This window comes from Falco biarmicus, chromosome 1, assembly GCF_023638135.1.
Source record: "Falco biarmicus isolate bFalBia1 chromosome 1, bFalBia1.pri, whole genome shotgun sequence".
Taxonomy (NCBI): Eukaryota; Metazoa; Chordata; class Aves; order Falconiformes; family Falconidae; genus Falco; species Falco biarmicus.
Window position 1 is genome coordinate 69,326,487 of NC_079288.1, and position 17,416 is coordinate 69,343,902.

The following is a 17,416-nucleotide window of genomic DNA, read 5'->3' on the forward strand; positions in this document are numbered from 1 at the left end:
AGACAGTGTCAAAAGCCTGGCTGAGGTCAAAGTAGACAACATCCACTGCCCTCCCCTCATCTACCCAGCCAGTCATTCCATCATAGAAGACTACCAGGTTGGTCAGGCATGACTTTCCCTTTGTGAATCCATGTTGACTACTGCTGATAACCTTCATTTCCTTCTCAAATGGTACCTTATGGAGCTGCCTTCTTCAGCTAAGCCCACAGACTTCACTGTGCATAGGTGATCGGAGGCCACCGGACAACTCCCTCCAGTTTATATACTGAGCATGATGTTCTATGGTATGGAATATCCCTTTGGCTAGTTTGGATCAGCTGCCCTCGCTCTGCTCCCTCCCGGCTTCTTGTGCACCTGCTCACTGGCAGAGCCTGGGAAACCGAAAAGTCCTTGATTTAGAGTAAGAACTACTTAGCAACAACTAAAACATCAGTGTGTCATCAACATTATTCTCATACTAAATCCAAAACACAGCACTGAACCAACAACTAAGAAGAAAGTTAAGTCTGTCCCAGCCAAAACCAGGACAGCATGGCCAGGCTGATCTCCGCAGCATGTCTCATAGCCAGAGGAGTCAGATGGGTGCCTGGGCAAGGCCATCCAGGAGAGAAACTAAGCCTTAGATGCTCATGGCTGCCTTTTGGGTGAGCTTATTTCTATCCCTTTACCAAAGAGGGAGTTCAGAAAGATGCAGTTCCTAAGGTCTTGCCCCCCCTACCAGGGAAGGGATTAGGCCTGTCAGAGAGCATTTCAGAAATAAAGGGCAATTTGCGGCTTTAGAGAATTACTTTTCTTACCTAAATTGCTCACACTTGCTGCTTCCCAGCTCAGTGAAGAAGGCAGATCCTCTCAGACAGTGTTAGCTTTGGTCACCAGAAAGCGAGAGAAGGACAATTTTACTGCGAAGTACAATTTTCACCAATATGTTGGTCCTGATTCAGAAAACAAACACTAGAGCAAAATATCACTACACTTAAATGAAAGCATAGTTTTGAACATAAATCTTTGCCAGCTATACCAAGCAGGCATAACAAGTACTGGTTCAGTTACCTTGCTCTTAAAGGCAGTAAAGCCTTTCAAGGGGCTTTCACCCTTTCATCCTGCAGTTAGCTAGAAGCAACCAAAATAGTTGCCTGAAGTCTGAAGGTTAGGATGTTCAACCTGGAAATCGCATATTACATGACACACACACAGAGACACCCCAAATCCTTGTGCCTTACTTTATACTCATTGCATTACCACAGCATTTCTTAATGCTGTTTGTTGCAGGGGGACTCAAAGATGAAGCCATTTCTGTATTATTTTTAAAGGAAGGCCAAAGTAAGATCTAACAGTACAATCCTGTATATCAATTATTGCTCCCTGCCCCTTGCTACTATGAGAATACTCACAAATCTGATCTGCTCCGGGTTCCTGAGAAGCTGCCAACACATTGCCTTTGTTTGTACAAAGTTTAGCTGTCTCTCGATAAGCTCCTGAATTCTATAACAAAACAGCAAGAGCAAAATGTACTCTGGAAGATGGCCTAATGCAGAACTGTGGCACTGATTTTAAATCATGTTACTGCCTTTTTGGAACCTTTTCCCATTCTAATGTGCGTGTCAGCTGTGATAAAAATATTGAGCAACAAGCTTTGAACTATTTTGGTGTACTGTTGAAGTGTTTGAACAGTACTGCCATGCCAATTTAGCTTCATTTTATAATAATCAGTGATTTGAGACAAATTATAGTGTAAACACAGCATGTCTGAACCAAACAAATTCTTTTAAAGATATTCTAAATGAAAACTTATTTAAACGTATTGTTATTGCTTTTAGTATAGTCACCATGGATACTATATAAAACTCACTTTTAATATCCATTCTTTCTTAAATGTTTTGTGTTGCCTCAATGATACATGAATTGAGCATAATTGTTTTGGTATTTTAATGGTCAGTCATGGAACAGCATGTCCTTTGGAATATGCTATAACTGAGTTAATTGCCGCATCTACTGTATGTGAGATGCAAGTTTATACCAGTTTTGTTATGAAAGGAGAAGGGAGCAAAACTTTTAAAACACCAGTGGGTATTCTGGGTTACATATATTTCAATTCACTGCAAACTTTTAAAATTACAGCAGACAAAAGCTTGGTCAGATTTCTCTCTATAGAAAACTTAACTAAAATCAATGCAGTTATGTTAAAAATTAATTTGTTTCACTAGCTTCAGGACTATGACATATTTCCAAGGATGTTGTTAGAGACATAATCACATTCACAGGTTTCAGCATATGTGATGACCCTTTCCCAGGTTCCCAAGAACAGCATTTAAGTGCTTGCTGGAACCTGTGGGTTCGATGGGTGGTAAGGAACAGATACTATGCTTAACAGATACTATGCTTGCTGGAACCTGTGGGAGACGAGTGGTAAGGAACAGATACTATGCATACACATTTCAGTCAGTCTATTCCTAAACCTGACAAATTCCAGGTACCAGCGCTGCGGGTTTTATATATACTCTTGTGCACACATGGAGGAGCCATTAACAATCTCTTAACTCTACATGACTGGCATAAACTAAATAGCCTTATTTTTACCCAGCTTCAATATTGTTCCTGATGACTCCAGTTCAGCTAGAGATTGGTTTGAACAAGGGCTACAAAGGATGCCAACAGACATGATGCCAAGCTGCATTTCTTCCTCATCCACAGCCCCAACAGCTGTGACTCTGCACTTCCCAGGCTCCTCACATCTTCTACCAGCGACCATAGCAGATGACCTGAGAACCCTCATTTTCTCTGCCAGCATCAGGCTGTGACTAGACCCATGCCATGGGCTCCTAGAGCCCCCTCAGCACTCATGCCCTCCAGCTGGCACTGCAGGTGCCAGTTGCTTCTTGTTCCTTGCTGCCAGCTGTGGCTTCACTGCTCCGTTCAGCAAGGAGGAGCGAAGCTGCAGCAAAGCAGAGAAATCCCAGGCATTAACAAGTGAGATATGACAGGCCTGAATATACAGCCACTGAAAGGGACCTAAAGCTATGTGTGGATGTCACCATGCACAGATTGCAGCAGATTGAAGACTCCCCATGTGAAACTCATGACAAAGATATGCATCCATAAAGAGAAATTACATTATCTGTAAATAAGAGATCAATTTCCCCTATTTTTTTAACCATTAGATGCCTGGTTTAATCATCATAACACCATGAGACAGCAGTGTCTTTGGCAGTGCAGTTTTGGAGCCACACTAGCAGAAGCAAAGGCAGAATTTTCAAAGAACCGTCTTTAAGGTAAAAATTGCAGCATCAGCCCAAGGGAAATGCATGGTGATAGAACACCACAGTTGAAAACAAAATTAAAAAATACATATAAATGCATTTCAGCTGGCCACTTTTATTAAAATGCTTGAAATTTAAATTTGAACACATAACCATCTGTCTCAAGGATAAGCTCAATATAAGCTCTTATTCAATTTACATACATCTTGTTTTGCAAAATGCCTCCTCAAACTCATGCTAGGCAACGCACAGAGGAAGTAATGCATTTATCTTCCAAGGATACAGTAACCCCTTGATGTCCATTTTAATAAAAGACCTAAAGAAGGCAGTGCTGTTCAAGCTGTTGCATATTGCAAAGTTCCCCACCTTGAAGCATTTTCTCTGGGAACAGAAAAGGTCAAATTATGTAGTAGAATTACACTCTCTAGTGGTGAAATCCTGGCCCTCGTGTTACTTCTCTCTGTACCTCCATCACATCCTCCTTCTTCAAATTGTTCTTTCAGATTAACAAATAATTCATCTCTTACACGATGTTACCAGGAGCTATTTTTATTGGAGAGGGCACAGTTACCAGCTCTTCTTAATCTAAAAATTAAAAGAGAAAAATTGGGACTTCAGCAACTTCATCAACAGCCATTTCTCCACCTTATGCAGTTGTTGAAGGAGATGAGTAAATGCCATCCATGTGCATGTACACATAGACTTTATGAAAAAGCATTTATTTTATGAAGAAGCATTTAACGCAAAATCTTCCTGTGCTAGAAGAACGACCACACAGTTAACACGAATTGCTACTGTTAAATGACCACCAGAAGTGTCCTCATACAGGCCAGCCGTAGCTCTAGCAAATTTATTCTTTGCTTATGAGAAAAAGGCTTCAACTTACTCTGGCAATTACCATCTATGGTATTATCTGCAAAGCACTGCAAAAAAAAAAAAAAAAAATGTCCAAAGGTATGTTTATTCCAGGAATAGGGAGACCTGCACCCTGGGGACAGATACAGCTTGCGACTGAGTTTCATGTGTTTTGCTACTCTGTGTTGCACAGCACTGAATAACACCAGGGATATGGAGAAGTACAAGCAACACAGGAGGAGCCAATTAGGTCCTCAGAAGGAAAAGATGCCCTAAATTTTACCTATGCTCATACCTGAAAGGTCCCTGTTCATGCCACGCTTTTGTCCACACCAAAAATACATGCAGCCACATCCTAAGGCAATTGCAGCAGAAGACCATAAGCTCTGCTAATCTGTTGGATGTGAGAAGACCTTCCTTGCCACCTATCTGTAGCTTCTTTAGAGTCTAACCTAAGCTACAGAGCCCGGTCTCAAGAAATACTCAGTCAAAAGTCCTACAGTTTCATGTCTGTATCCCATCCGCTTTTGCACAACTCTACCTTCTGCACAACATTCGATCTCTTCGCCCTGCAGACAGTTGCAGATCACTCACAGTGCTCATTTTTGTGCAGAACCGTTGTCTTCTCCCTTGTTAGTCTCTCCACTGTGGCTTCTCCGTACTCAAGAGTTTGGCCAGAGAAGCACAGCCACGTGAAGGAAAGTATTTGCCATGCACTGTATTTTGGCAAGAGTAATCAGGACATCCATTTCCACAATACGATTTTGCAGCAGATCACTTGCTGGGGCATTCACTAAAATCGGGAGTGATTGCATTTTTAAGGCTTCAGTGGTAAATTGACATTAGCAAGTGATTTTGGCCAGGAGGAATGGATCGGTAGAGGGAAGCAGGTGGAGCTATGGCATAGACAGTTCAAGGGGTTTTCTGCACACTGGTTTCCTGAGCCAAACATTCCCAGTATGCGTCTGGCTGGACCAACAATTGCTTGAGACTCCAATGTTCTCATGAGAGGTAGAAGGACACGGGTGTGCACCTGGAGCAGAGCCTCCAATCCAGTTTCCTCTGAAAGAAACCTGGTCCTATATTCCCCAAATTGCTCCAGTCTGGAGCTACACATGCTGAACGTCACACAGTGCAGTAGCGTAGGTTTGGCATACATCACAGGGAGGGAAGGATGGAATACACGGTTTAGGCTCGTATCAGGGTCAAATTACTCCATGATGCAAAAAAAGCTCTCTTTGGTCCAGGACACATCCTTTCCCCAGGTATGAACAACTGAAAGAGCAAAATGGGGAAATGGCAGCACAGAAGACGTGCATAATGAGCATTCCCAAATAAAAAACCTCATCTATTGATACATGCAGTTTTCTCTCAGTATGGTCAGGTGAAATTTGATGTAATGGACTACAACGGGCTGTGAAGGCCAGTGGGGGGATTTTGCAGCACAGACATTTGAGATTGCCCACACAGGATCAAATGACCACTTTTTTCCCTTGAGGGGTGTTAACCAGCGTGCAGAAGGATCTGTTCCCATTTTTTACATTTAATCAAAAACCTGAGCACAGAATATAAGGCCAGAATATTGCAATCTCATCGTTTCCAATATGGTTCAGTTCTGCACCGTATTTGGGTCAAGATCCAAATTTCAGTGCTAGATTCCATTCCTATTACAGGATAAATCAAAATCCAGACTAAAGTCAACAACTCTGGGGTAGAGGGAGGGAAAAGTATGAATTTATATCTTAATTTTGCAGCTGAGATTAAAGTCAAGCCTTTATTGTCCAAGATTGTGAGGTTCAGAGTAATTAATCCTGGCTGCAAAACCCATCATTTTGTTATCATGAAATCTATACATTGGCTCTCATCTTACTTCTGACCCTGCCACTTAACCCCTTCACGTGTCTTTCCTAGTGTTTTATTTTGTTTCATGAGCTAGCATTCTGCTCATTTAAAATTTTTGAACCAAGGTTTCAGACGCCTCAAGGGGAAAACACTCACATCTCTCCCTGAGAGACCATGGGTATAACTATTATTTTTGATGGATAGCAGCAGGATCAAGAAATTTCCACAAGAGCTTCATTTGCTTCTTGAGGGAAATAAACGAGCTCACAGTGTGTCCTTGCCAGTTCTGCATTTGAAAACAAGAGGAAGATTTGTCATGTCAAGTGCAGCTGAAATACAGAACACACCCTTCAAACCAACTTCTTCTAAACCACCTACTGCATTATTGATATGAAGCATTCATGCTTTTTGCATGTAAGGGTACACTTAGATTTGAATGATTGGATAACAAGGAGACCATATGCTGCTCCAACTATGTCAACGGTGCTTTTCTTATCTATTTTTGAAACCTGCTAGCAGCATTATCTTTCACTGTCCTAAAATATTGTAAGAGTTACAGATGACCCCATCTGTAACTTCACCCCTAGTCTGGCGCAAAAACAGCCTGTCATTGAGGGGTCCCAAGCCAATCTGTCCTGGCCGAAATGCAGCCACCCTTTTTTCTCCTGATGTTTGCATGCTACACCAGTTAAGCCACTTGTGCAGGTCTCCTTTCTGGGTGCTGCCACCCAAGCCTCGAGGTCAGTGACAGCCACCAACACACTCTCTTCAGGTGCTCACTCCCACCATTCCCCATTATCTCCCCAGGGGCAGATGGCAGCAGGACACAGGCTTTGCCGGGGGAATCTGAATTACAGCACTCAGGTCACTGATCCAGTCACTATGAAAATTCTCCCAGTCCTAAGAGAATCCTCCTGCAGTGGCTTGGAGCTGAGGGCAGCTGGTCAGTCAGCCCTGTGCACTGTCCCCTCACAGAGAGCAGGGTGCCAGCACAATGGTGTGATGGATGGAGGGGCTGCAAGGCTGAACTGAAAAGCTGCAAGAAAGGAGATGGGATGTACCTTCCACATTACCAAAATAAGATGTTCTCAGGTCCCATGGTCATGGAGATCTGATTGTAACAGCAGAGATTGATGGTGTTTCTGGGACTCCTCAAGGACATGGTAAATAAGCATAAATCAACAAACCTGTTTGTATTCCTGCTGGAAAGCATATACTGAGCCTGTCTCTCTAAAGGAGAAAAGCTAATGAGCTCCCATGCCTCCTGTGTCACTGAGATTGGAATTACGACAATATCTATACCAAACACTAAGTGCACATGAATTATTTCCAGATGTATGTAAATGTGGCTGATTTTTTCCACATTAATCTTTCACACAGCCTAAATACATTGTAGAGCTCAGATGTTTGCTCAGCATTCAAATAAAACATAAAGGGATTAAAAAAACCCTATCTGGTCTGTTAAGCTTCCTTAAAAGGGAGCTGATGGTATCTGCCTAACACTCTAACTTGATTTTATTACTGAAATTCTGGGGATTTATGTAACTGTCCTGCTTTTTTCCAAGGTCTGCATTTTGCCCAACTAATTCAGTTCCCAATATCCCTGTACAATTAAGAGAAAATAAGCACTAAATTTTGATGCCAATGATGCTACTTGAGATTTTTATTTTTCCATAGACAATACTAGAGATGCTGAAAGATTCCCCATGGTTTCTTCCTGAACTAACTTCTGATGAGGTTGGATTGAATAGATGAGTCTCTTTTTTTCACTATGTGGCAGTGTTAAATCACAGGAAACATAGAAAACTCTAGTCCACCTTCGCCAAATGCAAGAGTGGTGCAAGGGACGTTCACTGCACCCACCCAGTTGACTGAGCTGCAAGAGGCAGTGGCAAGCTCACGTCCTGCCTTGCCACCAAGAGCTGCCCATGAGACACGCTGTGCTCACATGGCTTGCAGGGACCTGGCACAATTCCTCACAACATCAGTCATCCCTCTCAGCCACCTGAAGGAAGGTGCTTACCCTCATGTCTCCATGCAAATGTTTTCTGGTCGTGGGAGAATTTATTGAGGGCAGCTATACCATTGGGAGTGCCATAGTCATATGCTCTGCAGATGTGTGGAAAAGTGAGTCTTTTAGCAAGTAGTTGGGGCACAGAAAAAAACATCAGAGGTTGAGTCATCTCCAACCCTTCCTGTGTCCGCAGGATGTGTTTAGTCTTCTGATATCCCACTATAGGAGGAAGTTGCTTAATGGGGTTGTAAGGTAACCCCCTGCAGGTACACCCCCAGCTTTGCACTGGCCCTTCAGAACCTGTCAATAAATGATGTTTTTAAACACCAGACACCTTATCTTGTTTGATTGCTTGGTGATTTTGTGAACAGCTGTCATTTGAAAGTTATACATGCTGTTTATTTTTAGAGATGAACCTGACCTTTATGGTCTGAGCTGGATTTCAATTTCCTTTGCACTTCTGGGGAAATCCAATAGCTTAGGATTTTGGTCCCAGCTGTAAACAAGGTGCTATGGTCACTGTGATATTCAAGTGAAAGCCTATGTTCAAATAGTAAAACATTTCCTTCAGGAGTCTTCAGATCAGGAGTCATCAGGTATGGCTCAGTCCATGTCCATAACATATAGTAGATCAAAAAGAACATATATCATCTAATTCAAGGTTCCTTACAAAATACAGACCGATCCTGTGGATTTGCCTCATGTGACTAATCACGCTGGTGTCCATCAGTTTGTTTATATATAAATTACCCCTTTTCATTAGCTTCAGCAAACTGACTAATGCTTGGTTCAGTTTATCTTTATGGGTCCAGCTCCATCAAAGAAATGTCTACACTAAACCTGTCAGTCACCAAATTGCTTTATCTTCTTTGAATAACCCTTATAATAGGTTATGAATAGCATAAATAGTGAATATGGAAAGAGACATTTGATTTTCCATAGCTGTCATTGAATTATATATAAAACATTTTATCAAACTGTCTAATAGCTAATAATCAAACAACAGTATAGCATACCAGACACTTTTTTTGCACATGCTTTTTTTAGGACAGCCAGTAACTGGCTGCCATCACTTTTTGTTCCTTACTACTCTCTACCATGTAAAGTTCAACAGCCAAGAGTTCAGACAGATCCTCATTGAGCTATAAGCATCCATTTGCATATTACACAACCATTGTTATTCTAATTTTCCTAGGTTAGGGAGAGTTACCTTTGTATTTCTCTGAACATTTTGGGCGAGGGGGGGGGAGCAGGAATGCTGCTTTTTTATTTGATGAACAGCATCCCCCAGGGCCATCACAAGTGGTCTTAGGAGCTGCAAGCAGGAGTTGCTCAGACCCCTTCTGATGGCCCTGGGGGACTCAGCATCACAGAATGGCCAGGGTTGGAAGGCACCTCTGGAGATCATCTAGTCCAAACCCCTGCTAAAGCAGGTTCACCTACAGCAGGTTGGGCAGAATCCCATCCAGGCAGGTGTTGAATGTCGCCAGAGAAGGAGACTCCACACCCTCTCTGGGCAGCCTGTGCCAGTGCTCCATCACCAACAAGATAAAGAAGTTCTTCCCCATTTTCAGGTGGAACTTCTTGTGTTGCAGTTTGTGCCCGTTGCCCCTTGTCCTGTCGCTGGGCACCACTGAAAAGAGCCTGGCCCTGTCCTCCTGACACTCGCCCTGGAGATATCTGTGTGCATCGGTAAGATCCCCTCTCAGTCTTCTCTTCTCCAAGCTAAACAGTCCCAACTCTCACATCCTCTCCTCATCAGGGAGATGCTCCAGTCACTTAATCACCTTTGCAGTCTTCTGCTGGCCCCTCTCCAGCAGTTCCCTGTCTCTCTTGAGCTGGGAAGCCCAGAGCTGGACACAGCACTCCATGTGCAGCCTCACCAGGGCAGAGCAGAGGGGCAGGATCACCTCCCTCGACCTGCTGGCCACACTCCCTATAACGCACCCCAGGGTCCCATTGGCCTTCTTGGCCACTGCTGGCCCATGGACAACTTATTGCCCACCAGAACTGCCAGGTCTTTCTCCACAGAGCTGCCTTCCAGCAGGTCAGCCCCAGCCTGTCCTGGTGCATGGGGTTGTTCCTCCTCAGGTGCAGCCTCACACTTGCCTTTGCTGAACCTCATTGGGTTCCTCCTCGCCCAGCTCTCTGGCCTGTCCAGGTCTCACTGAATGGCAGCGCAGCCTCCTGGGGTGTCAACCACGCCTCCCCAGTGCCCTTTTCCCAGCAGCAGCATCGCCATCTCCAACAATACCAACCCCTTGGAAGTACCCAGTCACAGATAAGGAGGTCTTTTTCCCCTTCCTTTCTTCTCCAGTTTTGTTTAACAAAGATCAACACTTCAAAGCAACCAATTTTAACTCATATCTTGTGCGATTCATACTTCACTTGTCCTTTTAGTACTGCTATACTAGCTTTTGTGAGTTTCCATCAACTACTAAATGCAAAAAATGGAAATCAGTAGTCAGATCTTCCTCCACTTGCAAAATCTTCAGTATGACTTCAAAAACCTCCTATACTCTTCTTCTGTGTTATAATTGGCCCAAATCCAAGAACATGTTTGCTGTCCTGATAAACACTGGGAAATTGATTTTATTGGGATGTCTCAGATCTTCCTCTGCACAAAGTTTTCAAAGATATCTTAACCATTATTACCATCCTGCACTGAATAATCAGAGAGGTAAAAAAGTCAAACTTGTCATGTGGTTAAAACGCCTCAGAATCTCACGCTGTCAGACTCCATTAAAAAAATTACATGAATCCATATTGCTCTTCTTTTATTTGCAGACCACCCACTAGCTCTTTGTACTGGATTTCAATTACTTTTATTATCAATGCTAATTTATTGTAGATTACCTAAAGAAAAGTCAACATTTATAAAAGGCTGCATTTTTCTGCTTACAAAGGGAAAGTTTTCTTCCCATGTTTATACAATCATATTTATCTCCAGCATATAAAATGATTTTAGGGAGTCTGACTAAATTTGGGTCGGATAAAAATAAACATTGATGGGTTTTGCTGCACCAGCTAAGTGGTTTGGGTTCTGTGGGGTTTTTTCTCCTTCTGTCAGCTTCTGTTTGCATCATGAATCTGAAACACATGAGTAAATATTCAAATACTTCCACTGTGGTCTTTGATGTTTGCAGCCCAGGAGACTGTTCAGTTTTTCAACTCGGCATCTTAGAGGTGGTCTCCTACCCAAGGTGAATGTAGGAAACACCTTCCACTTACAAAGTAAAATGATGGATTAACATTATGGGGGGAAAGCCTCTATTTTCCTTCTGTTCCTTTTAAACTCAGTTTATACAGTATTTGGTTCAAGGCTGTAGATCTCTGATCACAGCATTCCTGCTATGGAGCTGAGGATTATACAAGGCCAGGCAAATAAGATAAAATCTTTTCAGGAATTATTCTTCACAGTGTTATCACCCAAGTTAAGGTATGATAAGTTTTTCTCAGAAGGCCCTGATACATCTGTAAGAAAACACTCAGAGAACAAGAAATGCACTTGTTCTCATCTATGACTGACCCCCATTTCTTGAACTTTGGCTTCAAATAATTTAATCAGGCATTGTTGCCAAGAGGCCAAAGGCAGTTTTCTTGCATGCTAATTATTGTGGCCTGCAACAGGCTTACAGGCTTAACTTGTCCAGATTAATGAGGAAGACTTTCAGATGACTGAAGCCCCCCTTAAGCCATTAGAGCAACAACAACTTATACTGGTGAAGGATTTGCCCTTAACTGTAGGATGAATCAGTCTTTTACTACAACTGTGTTTTCTTTCCTTTCTTAATTAGAATCAAGTAGTTAAAGAGAATTGATCACACACGAAGGCAGAAAGAAATGGAAAGTCAGGTCTTCTACCACAAATAGTAAAGCAACACTCAATAAGCCTGATACCAAAAGACTTCCCCCCCAGGATTATGGTTAGCTGCCTTGCCACATCCCTCGCTTGTCCATTCCAGGTGAGCTGTGCAGGGCTTGGCTGTTACGATGTGGGTATCCATCTACTAAGAATCAAGGCAAAACCACCAGTTCCTTTTTCACTGGCTAATTGATACTACAGACAGAGCTCTAATCAAATGGTAACAGGATTTAGTTACAAGCCACATGGGATGATATTTGAACCAGCAACCTCATGGTACAGATAACATTCAACATCCCATCTGTGTTCTTCCATAACTGGCCAGGAAGGCTGAAGAGACCCGTTTCCCACAGACACATAATCACATCCAGGAAGCGCACAGCCCAGAGCACACAGTGCTGTGTTTTGCCACATTTGTCACCCGACACACTGCTTCCTCTAGCCAGGACTGGGGCTGGTCACATCAGAATGCAGAGGGAAACCCTGTGAGCTTGCTGTTAACCATGCTTTCTGCTGTATTTCTCTGGTTAATACCTTTCATTCCAGCTGGGGAAGCAGGGTAGTGCCTTCAGTTGCTCCTCTCTGGTTTCTAACTCCCATATGCTTTTATTACTAGTTAGGCAGATAAATCTGTTCAGAACAGTGCCATTGCCATTACAAAAAAGCCCCATGGGTGTGGAAGCAGCAGCATTCTCTTTAGGGCCAGCTGGGCACAAAGCTACAGAGCTGGCCTACTGAACATGAGGTTTTCCAGAGACTTCATAGGAACTTTAGGTGCCCAAATTCCCTGCAGTCTGTAGGCACAGAGGCATTGCTAAATTCCTTGTCCTGTCCTAGCCTTCACATGCAGCAGCCTAGTGGCTTCTTGCTGTGAAACTACTGAGTGATTGCAAGGAATGTAGCAACAGAATCCAGCAAAAGATTGGGCAAACAGCTACTTAGTAAAGGTGTTGATAAATTCTTTCTGCAGAGTCTGAGGTCTTTGTTAACTTCAAATGTTACTTTGAAAGAAATAGTTAAAATAAACTGGCAGGTTAATAGCATTGGGTAAACAAAGGCAAGAAAACCCTCAGCCTTGTATTTCAGCCTTTAACTTTCACTGGCTTTCTTCCTCCTTTCAGTCTTCTATAACTCTACAGAAGTTTCTCAGTCTCTTGATGGTTAGAGTAGCATAACCCTGCACGTGGGATGGGTAGGCTGTTTATCTGCCAGGTGATACAGTTCCTCAAGTTACAGCGCCAGCTGTGAGCCTGTCTTTTCAGTCCCACTGACCAGTGAAGCCTCACTTAGGCAGCAGAGCTGTCCTTGGTTTGCATCACAACAGAACATGCTATATGGTGTTACGCCAAAAAATTCAAGACCATTTATTCATGCTATTCTCAAAGCATAATTACTATAAATATATTATACAATATCATTTATATATAACAATTTGCAGTAGTAGTATTGTAATGCTTTATATTCTTCAGGGATATATATACATCACTTTTTTCACAAAGGGATCAGCTCCTGCCATGTCCAATCCTATTGACATTGATCAATGCTCATGTTTAAGTCCTTTGTTAGGCTAGGGCATTTCAATAATTTTCTCCCCAAGTTTTTATTTCCACTTTTAACTCTTAGCTTGCCTCTGTGAAATAGGATTTGGAGCTCTTCCATATTACCCAATACCAAGAACCATGATGGTGCTGCGCTGGTGGCCAGACAGAGCTCTCCCTGCCTCTGCTGAGGGCACCATGTGGCAGCTGTACCCATTACCTGCTCCAGCAGCTCCCCAGCCACCACGTCCCCTGGCCCAGGCAGCTTGCGTGCCCCACAGCCAGGGCCTGCCTCCAAGGGAGCAGCAGCAAACATTCCCCCCAGCCTCCCCCTTACACCAGCTCTATGTTTTTATCACCCTGAAATAGGAACAGAAAGGAGGATACTCTATGAGCTACAAGTTGGAAAGAGTCACTCTAAAGAGACACACATGAATCAGTTTTTAGCAACAGCTCTTTTGGCTGAGCTTCCCCAGTTCTCAGGTGAAGAGCAACGGGATCAAGCCTACCCCAGTGTTCTGCTGTGCTTGATTAAATGCCACCCTACAGAAACAGGTATAAGAAAGAATACTAGAACTGCTTAAAATGCAAACAGCTGATAAGTTTGATATCTCACCAGTTTGATTACCTTGCATTTGACTCTTCTTTGACCTCATTTTATCATAGAACCATTTAGTTTTAGTTCGCTTACATTGTCTCTATGCAAACTCTGTCTGGGATAAAAATAGATGGTAATGGAATAAGAGAAACTAAGACATATCATCATCTTTTATATCTTCTGGGCTAAAATCTTCAGATCTACTTAGGATAAAGCCTGTTCTAATTTCAAAGATAAGACACAATAATATATTACAGCCACAGTTCTAAGAATAAGAGTCCACTGCCTCGCTGGCATTTTAATTGGCAACTGGGTAATGATCCAGACCGTGGGTCTCCAGGAGACAGTGTTATACAAGTGGAATTTGGCTCACTAATCCATACTGAAGCCTGCTGTACACTTTATTAAAGTGTACTGGCATTTAAACCTGAAGAACCACAATGTTAGCTCAGTTGCCTCCAACTGTTGAGCAGCTAGCAATAAAAACAGGAATCAGATACAAGAAACCAAGTACAATAACTCTTTATATATTCTGACTATGGGGTCTTCATCATATAAAATGGGAAAAAAATGCCAGCCAGTTCTAAATGCAAAAGCTTGACAATGTTGGCCAGACCCAACATGTCACAGTCTTCTTTTCAGCTTAGCTTTTTCTGATATAAAAGCCAAATTAATTTGTAAATGAGTGGCCTGTTGTCATCGATCACCCTTCCCAAATGCAAATCACGGCATGCAAAGATAATTTCAGCCTATTCAGAAAGCCAGTTACTTCCAGTCATTTGTCAAAGCACTAATATTGCTCTTTAGTCAGGGTTAGAAAAAAGTTTTAAGAGCAGTGCGTTAGCTTCACACACCATTAACTGACTGCCTCAGGCTGTACATCATATGCTTGATGGAATGGTATTTATGCTGTCCTGTACAAAAGAAAATCAAGGCATTAAATATTACCTTTGTTCCAAGGGAATCTCAGACATATTTGACAAGGTCAGGTATCTTGATATAGTCTATCTGGATTTCTACAAGGCATTTGATTTAGAAGCAGGTGATAATTTGTTTAAAAGTATTTGGTGCAGAAATAACAGAGTACATATTAAAATAACTACAAGCTGCCTCAGTGGTCTTGATGGAGACGCATCTGTCACTGAGACTACTCCAGCCTGGTCCATAGGGACCAGTCCCTATGCTACCACTAATAGCGTGTCAGTCATTTAGAAACACAAAATATTTGCTGGTGGCACTTGATGTAGATCATGATAAACACGGTAAAATAGCAGACTGCTGAGGCAGTGTGACCTGAATTGCAAGGTCAGTCGGCCACAACCCAGCCTGCACCTAGGGCTCAGGGACAGAGATGGCAGCCACAGGCTGGGAGACACAGATTTGTGGTAACAGCTATGGCTCACATATCATTGAAAGTAACTGTCAATACTACAACTGAAGGCTGCCATAACCCTTCAATAAACAAAGATAAATAATGAAAAGAGGTAACAAAATGAACCTGCTCCCATGCACAGCCTGAGCAAAGCTGTTATGGAGAAATTCATTCTTTCCCGGTGCTTGTGCATTGAGAGGGATGTGGGAATACAACAGAGAGCACAAATAGGTTACAAAAAACATTTTGAACTTGTGCAGCTCCTCAAAGAGACATGACACACCATACAAAAGATTTATGATAGTCTGGGGAGAAAGACACTACAGGTCTACTCATGCTGGAAAAGACTTAAGGTTTGAGCTTAGATACATGAGACTATTTATACTTTGAAAAAGCTTATAAGGGGAACAGGGAACTTATTACCAAGTGTGCAAATCAGTTCCCCAAATGCAGGTAGCAAGTTGTCACAGCACTAGCAAAACTAGCTGGATGCAACAAGGCTTTTACCATCCCATACTAGGTTAACTTCAGTAAGTAGTTCCCACACCTTGCCCCGGCACAGCCACCAGCCCCCCACAAGATTTCAACAGTTCATCTACTGTGTTGTTTCTGCATCCTTTTCAGGCCAGTCCACCCTGCTTCTTACTTCTGCTGCGTCCAGAGTCTTCCTTCTTCAGGCTCCTCTTCCAGCCAGACTCACCTCCCCCAAGCCCCCTGCTTCACCCGGGGCCTCTCCTTATCACACCTATATCTGAGGCACACATCTCCTCCCTCTGCTTCTTCCAGATCTCTCTTCATCCAAAGCTCCTCTTCCATCCCCCTTAGAGCCATTTAACTACTTAGCAGGAACCAGCCACAGCTGCACCTTACCCACGTCAGCCAACCCACCGCCCCTGAAGCCAGCCCACAGCTGTATATTATCAATGTTAACTAACCTGCCTTCATTCCTCTATAATTCCTCTACAGCAAGTGGTATTTTGAGATGCTCCAGAGCATTCAGACAGGTCCTTAGATGCTGCTACAGAGAACTCTGGCATCCTGCAGCCCCAGCAATCAGAGATCAGCCAGCCCTCTACCTGTCCCACATTCCCAAGGGCACCTCTGCTGGGACCTCACCCTAGCAGGGTTCAACATGAAATCAGACATTGCTCCAGAGGATGAGGCTAATCTGCTCTGAGGAAAGACTCCAGTGGATAGAGTGAGGGCTGGAGGGCCAGTGTACTCGCCTACGGCCTCTCCTCCAAATGGCCATGACTCCCTCTGTCACAGACCCCCTCCCCAGCTTGGCCATACCCTGTCCCTGGCGTTCCCAGTGCTATAATAAATCAGTGGTCAAAATCAGAGGTCTAGGTTCAAGGCCTCTGCCGGCCTCCTGCAGGGCTCAGGAAGGCATTTTTGTGATACACAATGACTGAGCTACTTGATAAGGAGTCCCAGACATAGACCAGGATCCCACCACATTGGGCTCGGTACAGCGTGGACTGAAAATGCCATGAACGTGGCTTAGTGTGTCAGACTGTCCCCTCACTCCAAGGGATGTAATAAAGCAGTACTGACAGTTAAAACCTGCAGTATGTCTTACTGATCTGGTCAGAGTGCAGCTGTGTTAGATTTGGGATCAGAGAGGAATTTTCTTCAGCTTATACTGACAAGGATCAGGGATCTCATCTGCTTTTACCATGGGGCATACAATTTAATCTCTAAGGTCTGAAAAGCTTCAGTCTAAAGTCTTTGGACTAACATGAAAACAAATAGGTAAAATTTTTGAAGTTCCTTATATAGAGTCACAAACTGTTGAGCTACTTTTTCTTCTTGATCTCTATGGAATCAGTCAGTTCCTGGAGCATGGGTTGAGATAGGAGGGGCAAAATGTGATTCACAATTTAAAACTAGAAAGAGAATAATGTCAGCCGTGTGTGTAGCCAGAATGCAAAGCAAATAAATAAATGCATATTTTCGAAGTTTCAGCATAGAGGGCACTGGATTTGGAAATGACAGATTAAGACATTATTTTATTTACAAAAAAAAACCCCAAAAAAACCCCACTCCCACCCACCCCCCCAAAAAACCCACAA